We start from the raw sequence: 18,336 nt of genomic DNA on the forward strand, positions 1-18,336 counted from the left end.
CCTGTACTCTGCTCTCGTGACACCTCACTTGGAGTACTGTGTACAGTTCTGGTGTCCTCAACATAAGAAGGACATGGAGCTGTTGGAGCAAGTCCAGAGGAGGGCCACAAGGATGATAAGGGGGCTGGAGCACCTCCCGTATGAAGACAGGCTGAGAGAGTTGGGGCTGTTCAGCCTGGAGAAGAGAAGGCTGCGTGGAGACCTCATAGCAGCCTTCCAGTATCTGAAGGGGGCCTACAAGGATGCTGGGGAGGGACTCTTCATTAGGGACTGTAGTGATAGGACAAGGGGTAATGGGTTCAAACTTAAACAGGGGAAGTTTAGATTAGATATCAGGAAGAAGTTCTTCCCTGCGAGGGTGGTGAGGCACTGGAATGGGTTGCCCAAGGAAGTTGTGAATGCTCCATCCCTGGCGGTGTTCAAGGCCAGGTTGGACAGAGCCTTGGGCCACATGGTTTAGTGTGAGGTGTCCCTGCCCATGGCAGGGGGGTTGGAACTAGATGATCTTAAGGTCCTTTCCAACCCTAACTATTCTATGATTCTATGAAAACAAATGTCACTCCCGTGTTCAAGAAGGACAAGGAGGAGGAACCAGGGAACTGCAGGGCAGTCAGCCCAACCTTGATCCCTGGGAAGGTGATGGAGCAGCTGATCCTGGGAACCATGTCCAGGCACATGTAGGACAAGAAAATTACCAGGAGTAGTTGGCATGGATAACGGCCTCAATCGAGGCAGTCACCCCAAGTGCTTGCTATAGCCAGGCTGGAAGCAAAACAGTACAAACTGGTCTATCTCTTTACTTGTCTCCCACTGGAAAAGGCAGCAGTGGGAGCTCTTGGCTCTGGGATAACATGAGATCTAAGGGCCTAGCTGGGTATGTCTAGGGTGTTTGCAACAGTTCCTCCAAAGCCCAGTGGCACAGCATGCTACAGAAGTCAGAAGGGGCAGGACTGCAGGAGCACTGACACGGTTGTTGCAAGCCCTGCTCACTTCCAGCCATGGAGTCCCATCATGTTGGCCAAACTCTGGAAATATGCTCTAGCAGAGCACATCTACAGTCACAACCCTTCTTCCCCCACTGCAGGAGCCATCTACAACCCAGGCCAGAAGAGAGGGAGAGCCCTCTATTTCCTACCCAGGTGTCCATACCTACGCTCCAGCGTCCAGTGCCAAGTCCAAGATCTGACATGCTGGAACAGGAGCCAGAGGAAGTAAAGCTGGGCTGTTGAGGGGGAAAGAAGAGGAAATCATGTCATCTACATGAGCCATGTTCACAGATAGCTGAGACAAATGGGAAAGTACTGGCAATCATACATATCAGCTGTGGGAGGCCAGGTTGGAGGCACGAGGAGGAAAGGGGCCTGAGTTTGGGCACCCCCGTAACCTGGATTGGGCTTCAAATACGCTGCGGAGCATGGCCAGGGTCTGCACATCGTGGAGCTACGAGTAACAAGCCAGCCTGTGAAATGAAAAGGTCAGACAGTGTGGGACTGGGCAGAATTCAGTGGCAAAAGCATTGAGACTCCAGGGCAACTAATTCTGACCCTGTTGCCTAAACCAATTTGGGACACATTACTGCCCAGAGGAGGCATGTGTGCCCTGCAGGACTGGGTTGTCCTTTCCATCATGTCATTGAGGAGCCAAGTCCTCCTCCTGAGAACACTCACAGGCCAGAGAAAGACAGGAGCTCTGGGAATCCAGCAATACTCATGGCCTGATTATCCCAAGTTTGTGCAGCTTCAGGAACAACATCCACAGAATTGATTTTAACAGGATGTAAAGCTGGAGACATTAGACTCATCCCCAGCCACAATGTCTTTCTGAGAAAACCTGTGGTGGGGTTTTGCCTTGTGGACCACAGGTTTTCTGGGTGGCTATGAAGTTTCTGGTTTGCTCTGAAGACTGAAGGTGAAGAAGAACAACCTGTGCTCCCCTCCCATCACTGCCACGCAGCAGGAAAGAGCTAGGTCAAGCAACAGTAATGCCAAAGTACACCTCACAAATCCTGTGACTCCAAATAGGGTATACTGAGATAAAAATTACTAATTATGTCCTCTCCTGAACAGATTCAATGGCAGGAGACATCTGCAGCTAATACTTGGCTTTGAAACCAGTGGAATGGTTTCCCACTAATGTTTATATGGCAACAGCGAATCTGAAGGTGAAAAAAGCAGCTGCACCAACCACCCTCATTTAGGAGGTGGGGAGCAGAAAACCAAAATCCCCAAGTCAGGCATCGTGGGCATGCTTGAAAGCAGAGCTCCAACTGCACCTGGCCTATTGCTCAATGTTAGCCAAGGAAGACCTGGGTGCTAGATGGGAGGCCAAATGCTGCCTCCTGTATGTCATAAACACACTTGCAGCTTCCCTTCTTGATGCACCTCAGGCTTGAGAAGTGAATATACATGCTGTGGCACTCCTCCAAATCTGAAATGACACCTTACCACCAGTACATAGTTATGGAGAGCTCTGCTTCAGCAACCATTCCTCAACCCCTCCCCGGCATTCAGACACCTACAGGGACTCCAGTAATTGATGTCCAAATGGATGTTGTGCCCAAGGTATCTCCAAATCTGGGTCAGACTTCGGTCCAAGACAGAGATCAGTGGCTACCATGGCCAGTAACCAAACCTGGCAGACAGGAAGGAAAGTCATCAAAGCTACAATTAGAAACAACCGCACTCCCAGGGCATAGGTGTGTACAAATTCACTCACAGACAGATAATAATGGAGCTTGCTTTCTTTTTTTTTTTATTGGCAGCAGGGAGCAGTTTCAGCCTCCATGTCACAAATAATATACAGAGTAACACAAACCCGAAGCTTTCCCTGTCCTACTTGCTTTGAGTTTGGGTTAAACCTTGAAGAACAGTCTAACAGACCTGTCGGGGTAGCTTAACAGACCTATTAGTGCATTTTATATTCACAAACCTCAAAAGGGTTTAGATTTGATACAGTTTTTGGGTTCAGAGATGTCTGGTGGCTGAAAGTTTACTTGTCATACAGTGATTCAGCAGTATCTTTTGATTAGTTGTGTTACTGAACATCTCTGTTCTCCTGGCACAGCCCAGTGCAGACAGAAGTACAAGTTTACCATTTCTACTCCAATAATTTAGCTATTTCACATGAAATTTCTCCTTTATTTACCATACTCCACTCTGAAAACGGTTCCATCTTTTCAGTCTCTATACTGCTGATCTAGGACTGTTTTTTTCTGTTGTGCCTTTTAAATTGGGGCAATTAGAATATTCCAGGGAAAAGCAAAGCTCCTAATTTGGCATGAAAGAAAGAACAGGAAAAGAAAAGAAGCATGGTGCTGGAAAGACAGCAACCATAAAACCCAAACCCACATGCTCCAAATATGAAAACCAGCCAAGAACAGTAGTCCCCCAGCTGCTCACTGGGAAACCAGAAAGAAACAGGAGAGGAACTGAAAACAAAGACAAGGCCGAGTACAAGAGAGCACAGAAAGGAAATGGGAAAGATGCCACTTCCTACACTGCTGTAGAGCACATCTTACATGTAACCTGCAACTCAAACCTCCCTATCTGCTAGGAACAGGGCAAGCTGCAACACAGGCTAGAGTTACACAGGACAGGGAAAAACAAGCAAGAAACAGAAGTATCTCAGAGAAAGCTTGCAGAAGTCATTCCACCCAAGCTCTGGTCCAACATGGGCAAATGAAATGGCAAGATGAAGTAGCCCAAAACTTCCCAATCAATACAAGCTTACTAGCATGGCCAGGATCCCATCCCTTCTCTTATTCAGGGATCACTGCCATCCTTCTCCCACTATTCATCTTCAATAACACACTGCACATCAAGTCCAGCTCCAAACTAGCTGGGATTGATCCTAAGAAGCACCATTTCCAAGGAGATATCAGACCAAACTTGTATCAGGATATCCCCAAGCCAAGGTTCATTCTTGTCCCTAGAAGCTGGTGCCATCAGTTACGTGGTCCTGTGCCCATTCAGTCAATTGGTCTGCTCTGATTGACCTGGAGTGAGACAGTGGCATGCTGAGGAGAAGCAGGCTGGTCTTCAGCCTGTTCCCCAGTAGGATAACACACCCACCACTGGGGAGTCTCTGAGAGGCTGGCAAGGTGGGCTGAGGAAACCCATGTGGGCTTTCCTGCTTATCATTAGAATTCTTTCCAAGACACGTGGCACTTTTACTGCTTAAGATCTTACAGCAAATAGAAAAAGGTCAGGGTGTTCACACATGAGATATCTAGAGTGGAAAGGTCCAAGAGGTCTTTTTAAAGAACATTCTTTTTAATAATATAGAAAAAAAGAGAAGGGATATTTTTATTTTCTCTCCCCATACCCCTCTGCCTCCTTTAAGAAGGGACACCTGCTTCTTCCCTGAATGTCCATAGATTGGAAATTCTGTGAAGGACCAGACAGTATTACCAAAGCTAAGGAAGAAAAAAATCAGGAACAGAGATTTTGTAACTATCTGAAATAGAGAGTTTGGAAAAAGAAGCCCCTTGTTCTTAAAAAAAACAAAACCAAAACCAACCAAAAACCACAGAACTTCTCCATCCTTTCCATTAAAGCAGAAGAACTTGCTGTACAGACACTGGTATGCACAACCAAGTCTCCTCCAAGTGAATGGGGCACTCCAAATACTTCTGAAATTAAAAAGCCTTATGAGCCATTAACAGTTTACAGTTTGAAAATGTGCATTTATTGGGATTTTTAAGCCTGTGCATTTAAGTGTGGCATTTAACATGAGATTTGAAAAATAATTTGTACTGATAATTTCTCTCTTGAGCTGCAAACCTGTAAGATTTGCAGTGATGGTGCTGGAGCACCAATTCAAACTCTGTATACAACACCCCAGCACAAATTTCTTCCATCACACTTTTCAGATTTATAGGAGACAAGTCCCCTCTCACAGGCAGAGGGATACCATAAAAAAGCAGCAAGGCAAGAACAAAGAAAGAAGGTACAGAAGCATTCAAAGATCAGTGCTGACTGATGTCAGGAGTAAAGCACAGCCCAAACTAGCTGCTTTGATTTGGGAAAGGATGCCAGCCCATACGTACTCACATGTAGAGCTCTCCTAGCAGCTTGTGGACAGGCAGCAAGCAGGAAATATCTTGGATAATATAACTTTCCTGGTGGCTTTGATGGGTCAGTTGTTGGCATCTGTCCCCTCTCATTTGCTTTTCCACCTCCTTGATTTCTGCAGAACAAATAGCAATGTGTTACTGGGAGGGAGGACAGCAGGCTTCTTGGGCCAGGGAACACAGCACTAGGGTCAGGAATAATGCAAGCAGCACCCAAACCTGACTTTCAGAAGGCTCTGTGTTACCCTGGAAAACATCCATGACATGCCCAGGAGAACAAGCATCTCCATCTGTAGAAGTGAAAAATGGGTCAAGGCAGCAAGCTCAAGGTTGGACTCACTCAAAAAGTATTTTGTGAGTTCCCCTGTGAAAGCCAATAAGAGAACAAATCAGCCTCGGGATGCCAATCAAACCTGGGCAGGTTTGGCAGAAAGATGGTTCAATCATCACTCTCATTAGAGGTCTGGTCCGGGAACCCTCTGTGCATAGACCACTGCTGACTTCAGCCAACATCAGCACAGAGGTGTGGGAGGCAGCTTCTGCTTGCCCTTAGCTTCAGGACAAACTGACAGCTCCAGAGTGTCTCTCTTAGTCTGTCCCTTTGATGTTTGAGTAAACCCCTATTTAGCATCATGACAGGGTTCCCACCTCCTGCTTTATCAACAGCTTCAGAAAACTGGCAGACGGTAAAGCAGGGCCCAAGTTTTCCTAGCTACCATGCTCACAGCCACTTAAAGCTGGCTCAGAACATAAGGTGGTGGGGAGAAGAAAGGAGAGCAATCAACACAAGGGAAGAAAACCAAGAAGCCAAGATTCCCAAATACTTTCCATAACAGACACAGAGACCATCTTAATGCCAAGCTGCATAAAGCTACCTTGGCTGTATACCATAGAGTATTTGGCTGATATCCTGGCCTCTTCCAGCTCCTCACTCTAGGAAGGTGAGGAGAAGGAGGGATGAGAGGATGAGTGGCAGCATGACAGGGAGAAGGCACTGGAGCTCTACTGGCTGCTATGCAGTGTTCCCCAGAGCAGCAAAGAATGCTTTGCAATGCTGCTCCCCTATGGCTTGTTCCCTCATTGACACACAGATGCTCCTATGTGGAAGTGTCTCCTGGTCATGCTGAGTTATGGAGGGTGTCCTGAGGCACTTGTGGGGCTTCTTACACCCCCCCATCTGAAGCAGAACAGCTCCTTTGTTGGGGCCAGCAAAGCAGCCCCGTGGTGATAGCTCTGCAAGCTCACACAGACAACGCATCCATGCTCCTAAAGAACAGGCTGGGCTACAGGAAAGGCAGGACTTGGACCTGCAAGCGGGGTCACTTCTACTGTGGATGTCAGGCCAGGTCTGGGATGGCTGGGTGCCAAACTACCACGATACACAGTCCTGTGAGAACCTGGGCAGGCTTATCTCAGATACAAAATACCCTTAAAAAAAACTCATTAGAGAAAAAAATACTCATTAGATCTTAAGAAATTAATTCCTCGTTCACTGCCTGCCTGGCCCAAGCTCAGGCCAACATGCTGAGGAGGTCTTGCCATGCTGAGCAAACATGCTACTAGCACATGTCACAAGAAGCAAAAAGGATGTGCTCCTGAAGCCACTCTGGACAATGGGTGACTGAGGCTCAGAGGCTCAAGCACAGGCTTGACAGTAAGTGAAGGAGGCATTTCAGACCTGAAAGAGGTGGAGGTGGATTTTTCCAGGGATGCCCACATGAGAGCATCACCAGTTCCCCTGATCTTCCACCACTCCTCAGAGGAAAGAGAAGCAGAGTGTGCATGCTGCCCAATATTCAGAGGTGCCAAACGCTGGTGGAAACAGGGCTGTCAGCATTCAGTGCTATGGAAAAGCCGGCTAGGAGGCTGACTAGGGCATGATTCTGATCTCTGCCACGTCTCCTCAAGTCCTAATCCATACAAGCAGAGTTTGCCCGCAGTATTTATCTGCTACATCACTCTGAGAAGTGCTATGCAGTAGAAGGATAGAACGTGGTCAGGTGGGAGACCAATCTCTCTTGAGTCCATCAGTTCCTAATGAAGGCATTGTCTGATAGTTCTGATTGTTCTGACAGAACTATGGGAACCATCATCATTGACAGCAGAAGCTCTACTTTGAACCAAATAATTGCTGGTGTTCATTACAGGAGTAGCTCTCCACCAGGCAGTATTTGAGCACTTTTAACAGGGGTTACCAGAGGCAAGGAGAGCTCTGGCTTGGGTTTGTCTAGCCAAGGTCCACCACAAGGTTCCTCTTTCCCTTCTGCTTCACCTCTTCTCCCAGGAGAAGCTCCCACTATGGTGTTATTGAAAGGTGTCACCAAGACTCACAGGCATTAGGGTAGGATGGAAAATAGGTCTCTTCCTAGGGGCTGGAGCACAGGTCACAAGGGGGAGAGCAGGGAACATAACAGTTGGAGCTGAAGCAGAAATCAACATGTGTGCACCAAGCTATGACAGCTGAAGATCAAATTCACAGCTTCACAGCACAGGGGTCTTCTGCACTGCCCCTGACATTTCTAGCTCCTCCTGCAGCCTAGGATCCATGTCAAGCAGAACTGCATCTACCCAGCTGCTCCTGAGAGTTTAAGGAGAGGAAGAAAACAAAGAAAATAGCTACAGCAATAGTAAATTAAGACTCATCAGTTCCTCAGAGCACCAGAAGGAAAGAAACCAGAGCATTTATGACAATCATGGGGTTGAAGGTGACAGTGGGAACAACACTGAATAATGACTGAAAAAGCCAGCCTGCACCACCATACCCAAGGCTGTAATTTGCTGCAACCTGAGGTGATAATGATGGCAGTAAATGGGTTTCGTGTGGAAACAGATAGCCCAAGAATAAGCTGCTAACTGCTTTGTAGCAACCACCATCATCACTGTGTACTCAGCAGAAGTAGATCCAAAATGCTGCATGCCTGCTCGGAAAGGATGCCCAACAGTTGGGGGTGTGTGTCTTTGGATCCTGCTGAGGCAGGCAGTGCCGTAAGTAGCATCATGAAATGTAAAGTGCCTGTTTTGCATAAGCAGATGCAAAATTTCAGGGTTTGTGGTATAAAGTGGTGTTAGCAGAGCAAAGGGAAAGGTTGTGGACAGAAGGGAACAGACTAATATTCTAATATTTATTTTTTTTAAATAAGATTTAAAAATTGCTGCCTCCCTGCAGAAAGCTATGCCCCTTTATTTTGAACTACTACTTTATTTTGAACTACTGCCTACAGATTAACTCCCCCATGCAGGTCATGCATCACTGCCTGGATTTTTCTCTTCAAAATAACCAACATTTACTATTTCCAGCACCTCCCACAGTACCAAGCACCTTCCACAAAGGGGGTAAAAAACCCCCAACCTATCAAGGCACTTCTGTGCCCCACAGCAGGAATATTTCTTTATAGCTTTCATTAATTAATAGCTGGCACCTGCCCTGAAGCACTGGCATTTCTGAAATGGAGGCTAGCCATTACCTAGAAAGAAGGAGGAATTATTCCTTGCTAAGCTCTTGCTTCCCTGAGCAATGCTGAGCTCTTCCTCCAGAAGGGGGGGGGTACCTGGTCTGCACGAATACTCCACACCTCTCTTCGTGTATGCTTGCCTCTTCACCTTGGGCACTACAGCCCACTTTAGAGAATGTGATTAGCCTCTTCTAAAGGTTATCCACAAATACAATCAATCCTTCAAGGCTTGGATTAATCCATGTATCATTTTATGTATCTGTTAAAAAAAGTATAACTTTATCACATCACTACTTGCTCTTCCTTCCAAGCCAGTGGTAAGGGAATTAAACTGTGGCCCTTTGTGCACCACAATTTACCACACCACAAGCTGGCCAGTCCCTTGCTTGGTTTTCTTTCTTTCAGCCTGTTCCTAATTCAAGACAGAACTTAATTTCTTGCCTCCACTGCTCACATTTCTTTATTAGCTCTTTGCAAAAAGCCTTGATGGAATCAAGTAAATTACTTCTGGTTTCTTTCACCTATTACTTGCTAGTATAGTCTTAGAGCTGTTGTAATTAGGAAGGCTTGATGCTATTATACCAAGTTAAATTAGGTGTTACAGGATTCTATTTTATTCCCTGTTGTCTTATGAAAGGATAGCATGAGGGACAGCAGCTGTGGGAAAAAAAAAAAAAAAAAGAGTTTCACACAAACATTGAGAAAAGCATTCCTAAAGAGATCATCTTTAAATTGAAATGGAGTTTTCTAAGCTTTGCCTATGCTTGGCACATGAGTGATGAGATAGTAATTGCCCAAATTTACAGCACAGCTTGAGCAATGCTGATATCATCAAGATGTTCACATGGTTCAAGTTGAGAGACACATGGACCTGACTAATGGAAAACGACTGTCAAAGCAGCCTCGGAGGGGCAGGTGCCAGGAGGAGGGAGTAGCTGGAAGTGCAATCCCTCCATGCTGAATGCAGGGTGGTGCCATTCCTGGGGCTGGGAGAAGATCACAAATTAAGGAGAAATTCTATTTATTGCTGCAGGAAATAAGGCTTTATGGTGCACTGCACTGAGAGTAGGCAGCTCATTTTAATGAGATGCCAGATCATTGTCAGCAACTCAACCAGTTTGTTTCTTCCACAGCTCTTAAGTGATCCTCCCTCTCCAGCAAGGCTGCTTCTTTTTCAGAAATGAGGTGCTCTAATGTCAGTCTCATTAGTTGGATGATGAGGCATAATAATCATTTAGCTCCTCTGCGGCTCTGTTTCTTAGAGGTTGATCTTTTCTTACACTTCAAACTACCCCTTGGCATCCTTTCCTGACTGCTAGTGTAGGCTTAAATTATAGGTTTAAACTAACAATAATGTGTATGACTTTAACATAGTAAAATACAACAAAGTAAAATACAAACATGTAGAGAGTAAGGAATGTCTGGCTGATGGGGGAAAGAACATCATGGGACTGATAACAACTAAGGAGGCAGTAAATAAGACCAAGGATGCCAGCCTTCAAGATAGCAGAGACTGGAACAGAAGCAAGGACATACCAACTGCTAACTCAGCACTAGGACCTTGTGAGCATGCACAAGCACTGAGGTCATTCAGTAAACACAGTGAGGAAGACTATCAAGGACCACGAGAGACCCCCACTCAGCAAGAAAGCGCATGTGCAATTAGGATGCAAATATTATAATTAGTTCATGGATATCTCATGAACATGTAAAGCATTTCCCAGAAAGGTTGTAAATATGCATAAGTTTGTTGGATATATGGATGCTGCTTGTAGACTCCAGGGGCACTCACCTTTGTGAAATGATTCGCGTGTGCGCCCAGCACTGCGATAAAGAATGCTGCTTTCTAAAACTCCAAATTGAGTCTTGGAGAGTTTCTCCGACTGACTTTTGCAGTAACACTAGGCCAGGTAAAATAGGTATGTTGTAGGTCAGTATTTGTACCATGCAAACTACTGTCTGCTCCTGTCCACTTACACACTCTTACTGAAGCCCTTGGCCCTGTGTGGAGTGCAAGTCCCCCACCTCTGTGCAGGTTACTCAAAGGCAGGCAGGTGGCATTTTATTCTTGAACCCTTGGGTAGAAGACAGGGTTATATCAAGGACAGTATTAACACAGTGCACAGTACCAGGAAGTCATTAATTGCTTGTATGGACCAACATTGCCAGGCAGAGCAAGGAGACATCTGTATGTGAAAACATTATACCCAGAAAAGGGAAGAAAGACACCAAGAAAATTAAAGACAAAAGGTAAATAGACTGAAAAGTGCCCTGAACCAGCAGAGTAAAAATACTGTTCCCAATGGTTCTGTTACACAATGAACAGTTGCAAACCATGATCCCCACTTTCATTCACACAGTTGTACTATACATTACCTACATCCCTGTGTCTGTGTCCCACACCAGCCTCTGCAGAAGACTTTGGCAACCACGAATCTCAATAAAGTCTTCCACACAGATTTGTATTACTGCAAGAAGCACTGAACTGCTTCATGTGACCTTGTTCATACCATGAATTGTCAGCAGAGCAGAGGACCACACCCTGGCGCCTCACATGCCAGGCTCCTACTCTAATGAATTTTACTCCTCTTGGATGAGGAGGAAGGCAGCTAAGTGCAAACTGCATTATTTTTAACACAGTTGTCCAGCAACATGGCACAGAAATCTGTAGGAAGCTAAATAAACACTCCTGCTTACTCAGATATCCCTTTAACATCCAGTGTCCTCCAGGACTTCATCCACTGGAACCTGCTGTAACTGTTTATTTTAAACAATAAAAGCCACATGTCAGGATATCAGAAGAGATGTAGCGACCCTGCTACTTGGCAGGGCCATGTAGAAATTGTCATTATGGGTTGAGGAACTCATTCAGATTGAATAAGTGATCAAATTCACTGACTGACTATGCAGAATAGCTCCAAAGTAGGCTTTCACTACAAAAGTGCAGACATTTCATTAAGCACACAACTCAGTATTATAGCAATGATAAATGGAATCTCTTGAAGCACATTACTGCACACTCACTTGAAAAAAAACTTCTGTTTCAGTTCTGTAAGAGTCAACACAATAAAAGTGTTATTTGTGTCATGTGCAATGTATTTTACATTGATTTCCAGCTGATGATGAGCAGTCAGGGCCCATCAGCCATGCCTTTGGCCTCTACCTTCCCTTGCATCTTGCTGCTGGGAGAACCCTGCAGCCAGGGAGCTGTGGGGTGAGGCTGGCTGCAGGGCCCCATGGAAAGAGAGAGGAGAAGACTGCAGCCTTGTGCTACAGGTTCCATCACCAGGCCTCACCAGAGAAGGAGAAACAGGTTATTTGAAGGAAATTCAGTATAGTAGAGAAGCAGCAAAACTAAGCTCAGTTGTCCCATGCTCTCCTGTAGTGAGAGCAACCACTGCCAGCCTACACTCCCATGTGCTGTGAGTTTGAGAGGTCTGCAACCAGATAGACACCAGGCAAAGCCTGAGGGATGTCCTGAGAAGCAGCAGTTTCCAAGCCCTGCCAAATTCCCCAATGGGAAGCTTCAGGATACTGCTGTCCACCTCTGTGTGGAGCTGTCCCCAGGTCCCCACTGGCATGACCCTCTAACTGAAACAGGGGGGGAACCACAGCCACAGCACTTTCTAAGAGACATCCAGGTTTGAAACACTGATGGCATTGCCACAGTATAGATCCTTTCTGCTGACTACTCTTCTTTAGTGTGGGGGTTTTTTTTTGAGGAGTTAAAAAGAGGAAGAAAGGAGTGTGCATGTGTGAATAAAAAGTGAGAAAGTTATATATGTGTGTGTGTCTGTGTGTATACGCACACATTTAAATGAGCACAGAAAGGCTCAGTGCCAGATTTGGTTTCATTTTGGTTTACTAAAGAGATCCCTGCTGGGTTCAGCAGCTCCCCTCTCTTTACAAGAACATGACATATTACCTGTCTAGAAATGGGCAAATTCCATTTGTTTGCTAATGGTAGCAATGCCAGTGAGATTGCTACATGGGATTTAAATACCTGGTTATTGCTGGCAAACTCAGTTTTGGGGCTGAAGTTATATAACATGAGAGTTTAACACCCATTTCAACTTCTATTTTAATGCAAATATAAAATCCAAGCTTGAGAGCAAGGAGTTAACTATACTTAGTCTGGGCTTTTAAAAAACCTCACAATGAAATGACATAAAAATATGTAGCGTTGATCTAACAGAGGCCATGGCATTAACTCCTGAAGAATCAGAAAACCTTTGCCAAAAGGCGAGTTTTATTTTGTTTTTTAAACTATTTCATCTGCAAGAACATTTGAGCTAGCTCCCTGCTAGGGCCCTTACACTTCTTCCAATCCAGCATGTGAGGAGAGAGCTTGGCTACACAACGCTCTCTCCATTTTCTTCCCCATGACACAAATCTTGTTGCCATCAATACAAGGGCTGAGGAGATGTCGTGGTTTAAGCCCAGCTGGTAACTCAGAACCACGCAGCTGCTTGCTCACTCCCCCCTACTCCCGGAGGGATGGGGAGGAGAATCGAAAGAATGTAAATCCCACTGTTACAGCTAAACCCAGAACAGGAGACAGGTCATGTGAAATTGCACCATGCTGCTTCCACATGTTATTTTTAGCCTTGTCTGTCATCTTAGAGAGCTGCATGTCAGAGACAAGCACGCTGCAGAGGACAGAGGTAGCTCTTTAAATAAACTCTCCTGCAAAGACCAGAACAGGCTGTAATTATACCAGGCAGAACCATTTTCTCTTCCAGAGACAGAGGGTGTCCCCATGGCTAGAAAGTGTAGTGACTAACTCATATCATGTAAGCAGGACACAGTCCCAGAGAGGTCAGCTGTCATGTTGAGCACTGCTGGAAAATCAAGACCTCTTTTGGTGCCAAGGAAGGATGAGAACTCAAGGCTCTGACTTTCCCTCTGCTCCCGGGACAGGAGTTCCCAAGTTCCACTGCAGCAGAGCGCAGACAGCTCTCAGCTTTCCTTGGGGTACCTGGAAGCTCTCCATTGCTGCAGATTAGTGCCCTCAGCATGGACAATGGGCAAACTACTCGAAAGCCCCAGTTCTCAGGCTCTCAGTGGAAGCTTACTGTATTTCTGCAAGCCACTTCACCCCCTGCCGAAGCAGAGAGCTGGTTTCTGAGCAAGCTGCACAGCCTATTACTCCCCAGCATCTGCTCCAGGCACGTGAGGCTCTCAGCTGCTTCAGAACTACCCTACGGTCACCTTATGATTACCAACAGGTCTTCCTCACCCCCTATGTCCCTGAAGGAAACAATCCCACTCTCCGCCAAAGCCTTGCTTGTAAACAGCAATGACAGCAAGACCTACACCTAAGCCAGAAGTATGTGGATTGGAAGATCTTTGAAGAATCACGTAGGAATGATTTTTGTTTTAAAAAAGTCCAAAGGGGCACATATCCCTGAAAGAGACACCTGTAATAGAAATAACCCAATATACCCCATAATCTAGGAGAAGTTGTCAGTTAGCTGCAGAGAGCCACAATCCTTTGTAGTTATATACATCAGGAAGTACAGAGAACAGCAGAGTTGCCTATATGTATTTACCTGGAGGCTACAACTTAAGTGTGAGATTTTAACTCTACATAATGCAAAGGGAGACCGTGTAATGCACTGAAGGAAGCTGTGATGGTCAGTGTAGAGAAATATCAAAATAAGCAGGTCAAATGCTAGAGAGGATCAGTTACTAATAGGAGATAAATCCATGTGACGTTTTTACAGAGCTGCCTGTAAAAAGATGCCTTCCTCAGAGGAATATGAAGCTTCTGTTACTAGCAATGCTCACAGCTATATGAAAGGAATACAGATCACAAAAGCTGAAGTGTTAGGAAAGGCTTTTTGGTCTGGTACATACCCTCTCTTTGTAGTAGAAGGAGACCTGCTCCTCGCTGCATGTTGGACTCCTGCTGTACAAATGCAGATTGCCTGGAGTCTCTGTGCGGATCTTCATTGGAGTAACGAGGCCACTATGGTACACTGATAAAGCTGACAGGGACCTGGAAACAAGAGAATACACTTTCAGGAGCTTTCACCCACCAAACTGCCCTGGAGGCTCACACCAACATCTCCATTAACAAGCTGCTAACAATGTTTCAGGTGTTTTGAAAGGAGTCTCAGTTGAGGGCAGTGCTGTAAAGGACCAGGTTCTCTGTGTCGAGGGCACAGCTAACACTAGAGGTCAGTAACTCCAGCATAGGAACTAATCTATTTTCCCACCCATGACAGCAGCACACCTCAAATGTGACACTAGTACTCACCTGGGTGCGGGCTCCATCGGGGACACCGCACAGTACATGGTCATGGGTCTCGTGAAATACACCAGGTACCCTGAAGAGACAGGACATGGCATAAAGATCACACAGCGAGGAGCAGATTACTTAGGGGTGGGTTACACAATGAAACCTGGTAATTTAAGGTATCAGTCAAGGGACTGGGTGCCTATCCATTACCCTGAGGGCTTTTAAACCTCAAGTAGACAACCACATTTTTTGAACTCAAATGCACTCCCTGCAAACCCATTAAAGAGCATGTTTTGTTGATTGTCTTAAAAGCACTATCTCAAGTGGCTTACAGAATGTTAAAGACAGTAAGAGAAAATGAGCAGGTACATACTCATGCTTTAACTCTTCACCAGAACTTGTCAAGCACTGATACTCCAGAGGCAAGTGAGGTGATGTTTGGCAATACAGAGAAACCATTGCAGCTTGTATGGTTCTCAACAGGATAACCGTAGCCATCTGAAGCCACTCCAGAGCACTCTCTCACAAGCCTTACCCCATTTGTCAGCATCTCAGGTGTCTTCAGCCACCCACTCTTGCAAGAGTTTCAGGACTTAGCAGGTTTCACTGAGCCTATTCAATGCAATACCACTCTGTTTTTCTGGGAATTCAGTGAGGACTCTGTGAAAAGCAGCTTTCAAAACATGCTCAAACTGGGATGTAGTGAGGTGTGGAGGAGGCATGCTTGCATCTGTGAAAGAGCTCGGTGAAACTTAATAGCTCTTACTCAGACCTTAACCTGTTTTTTAAGGATGATCTTTGCATTGTACACATTGCTGGAAACCTGGACATGACTGTGTAGGCTTAAATCACAGGTTTAAACTAACAATAGCATGTGTGGCTCTAAACTAACATAGTAAAATACAGCAAACTGTTCTAACTTGCTAACACGTAGAGAGAAAGGAATGTTTATCTGACGGGGGAAGGAACATCACAGGACTGATAAGAACTAAGGAGACACTAAATAAGACCAAGAATGCCAGCCTTCAAGATAGCAGAGTGGCACCCAGCGTGGAGCGAGACTGGAACAGAACAGAAGCAAGGACATACCAGCTGCTAACTCAGCACTAGGACCTTGCGAGCATGCGCAAGCACTGAGGTCATTCAGTAAACACAGTGAGGAAGACTATCGGCAACCACCAGTGACCCCCACTCAGCAAGAAAGCGCATGTGCAATTAGGATGCAAATATTACAATCAGTTCCTGGAGATCTCATGAATATGTAAATCATCCCCTGGAAAAGCTGTGAATATGCATGAGTTTGCTAAATATACAGCTGCTGCCGCCGGCAAGTAAGGGGTGCGCTCACCTTTGTGAAACGATTCATGTGTGCGCCCAGCGCTGCGATAAAGAATGCTGCTTTCTAAAACTCCAAATTGAGTCCTAGAGAGTTTCTCCGACCGACTTTTGCGGTAACAATTTAGCGCCCGAACAGGGACCTTCTGCCATGTTTCCCGCAGATCTGGGGAGTCTCTGGGACCTTCACGCTGGTGTCGGGGAATTTCCCTGAAAGGAACCACAGATCCCCAGACTGACTCGGGACCTCAGTAAGATCCCTGATTTTATTTCTTTAAAAAGGCATTCTTTTGGTCCCTTACCCTGTTAGTCGCAGGGGATGCCCTGTGCAGTGGGTAAGGTTAGTCTGGTTCTGGCTGTCTGGACTCCAGTATCTGGGTGGAGGTCAGGATCAGGGGTACCACTGCCTCCAAAGGGAGAGTCCTGCTGAGACGAGGAAGTCCAAAATAGTAAATAAAAAAAAATTCAGTTTTAAGTAATATTAAGCTTGGTGGCTTTGTACGTAACAACAAAACTTTCCAAACCTAAAAAGCCCAACCAAAAGAACATAATAAGGATCATTGTATAAGATAAATTGTTGTAGCTGACATAGTTTTTGAACCTCATGACCTTCGTATAAAATTTATTGTAAGCAAAATAAGGGCTGTAGATAAAGTGTCTGAAACTAGCAGATGTTCAGGATGTGCTGTAGCTAAGTTAACTGATAAGTAGAAGGACGAGAAGAAATCACTCATGTCAGCAGTGTTACTGAACTAATTAAACTGGCGTAAGCACTTATCTACTGCGCAGACCTCAAAGACTACCAGAACAAGAATTCAAGGAAAAGATAAGGTGATGAAGAGGAGGATGATGAAGACACGACCACCAAAGACCACTACCATAATAAAGTGCGCATGCGGGAAGAATGTTCTAGGAATGTGATGTCATGTATAAACAACTTCATGAATATGTATACAATATAATGAATATGTATGACTAACAACAATATAATCATGGTTTGGTTGATGCTCGGACAGAACACGCTAGGAGGAGCTATCCCCCGTGTTCTCCAGCGCCGCAATAAAGAATACCTGCTTGTCAACTTAAAACTTTGTTGATGAGTTTTTAACGAGTTCTATGAATCACCTGCAAAGGTCCCTGCTGGGTTGCATTTTGCAACACTCTGGAATGTGGGTGGAGGTCAGGACCACTGCCTCCATGGGGGGGGGGGGTGGGTTTGAAGAAATCCCCATTGGGTTGCATTTTGCAACACTGGAAACAAATCGGTGAACCCCCGAGTGGCTCAGTCACTCGGGAGACTTCGAAACAAAAAGTGGTGGACCCCTGGGTGGCTCGGTTACTCGGGAGACTCTGGTAAAATACTATAATCAATGGTGGCTGTTGTACAAACTGGATTTTGGGGAAAAGTGGCCTGTGAACAGCACAATTAATTATAATACTTTGTTACAATTGATGTTATTCTTGAGACGAGAAGGAAAGGGGGATGAAGTAGCTTACACGGAAATGTTTTTCACTTTGAGAAATCATTGGGAATGGCAAAAGAATTGTGGTTTTAATCTTGCACCTCAGGACCTGTGAGCATTGTCCTTAGAGAAAGATAGTAAAATTCGCTTAAATGCTGTTGCTCTTTGTGCAGCATAGGACAATTTGAATTTGATGGTTGCCCCCTGGAGAAGGGGTATTGTGAATAACAGGGCCAAAGGTGCTGACAATGAGAATCAAGCACAAGCACAGGCACAGGCACTGAAAAGAGAGATGTTAGAGGGGGCTGAAGGATTTAGCCCTATAGCAGGGTGAACTAGGGAAAACAAGGGGAAACTGTGATTGTGTCTTTAAGACAAGCTGTGGGCAATGATGGTCCAGTCACGATAAAGATTCCCTTTACCATTATAGATTTGAATATTTGGAAACAAGTGGCTGGTAATTATGCATCATGCTTTCAAGAGTGTTGACAGGGATATGATTATTCATACGGCTCAGACCGCAGTAGTGCAACAAATAATGTCAGGCACACTGGCAGGTATACTGAATCTTCACGTACCTACTGCCAATCCTAACTGGGACCCTAATTGGGACCAGGACAGGCAGGCTTTGAAACAACATCAGTGGTGGATTTTATTCCGTATTAGGAATGCGGCCCTCAAGGCAGTGAACTGGTCTAAGGAAGTTGTGAATGCTCCATCCCTGGCAGCATTCAAGGCTAGGTTGGACAGAGTCTTGGGCAACATGAGTTA

At 45.5% G+C, this 18,336-nt stretch overlaps 1 pseudogene; it reads right to left on the bottom strand.

Moving 5' to 3' along the window:
• LOC115619011 overlaps positions 1-18,336 on the bottom strand; it is a 69,940-nt pseudogene that overhangs the window by 9,320 nt on the left and 42,284 nt on the right.

Source organism: Strigops habroptila, chromosome W (assembly GCF_004027225.2).
Source record: "Strigops habroptila isolate Jane chromosome W, bStrHab1.2.pri, whole genome shotgun sequence".
Lineage (NCBI taxonomy): Eukaryota > Metazoa > Chordata > Aves > Psittaciformes > Psittacidae > Strigops > Strigops habroptila.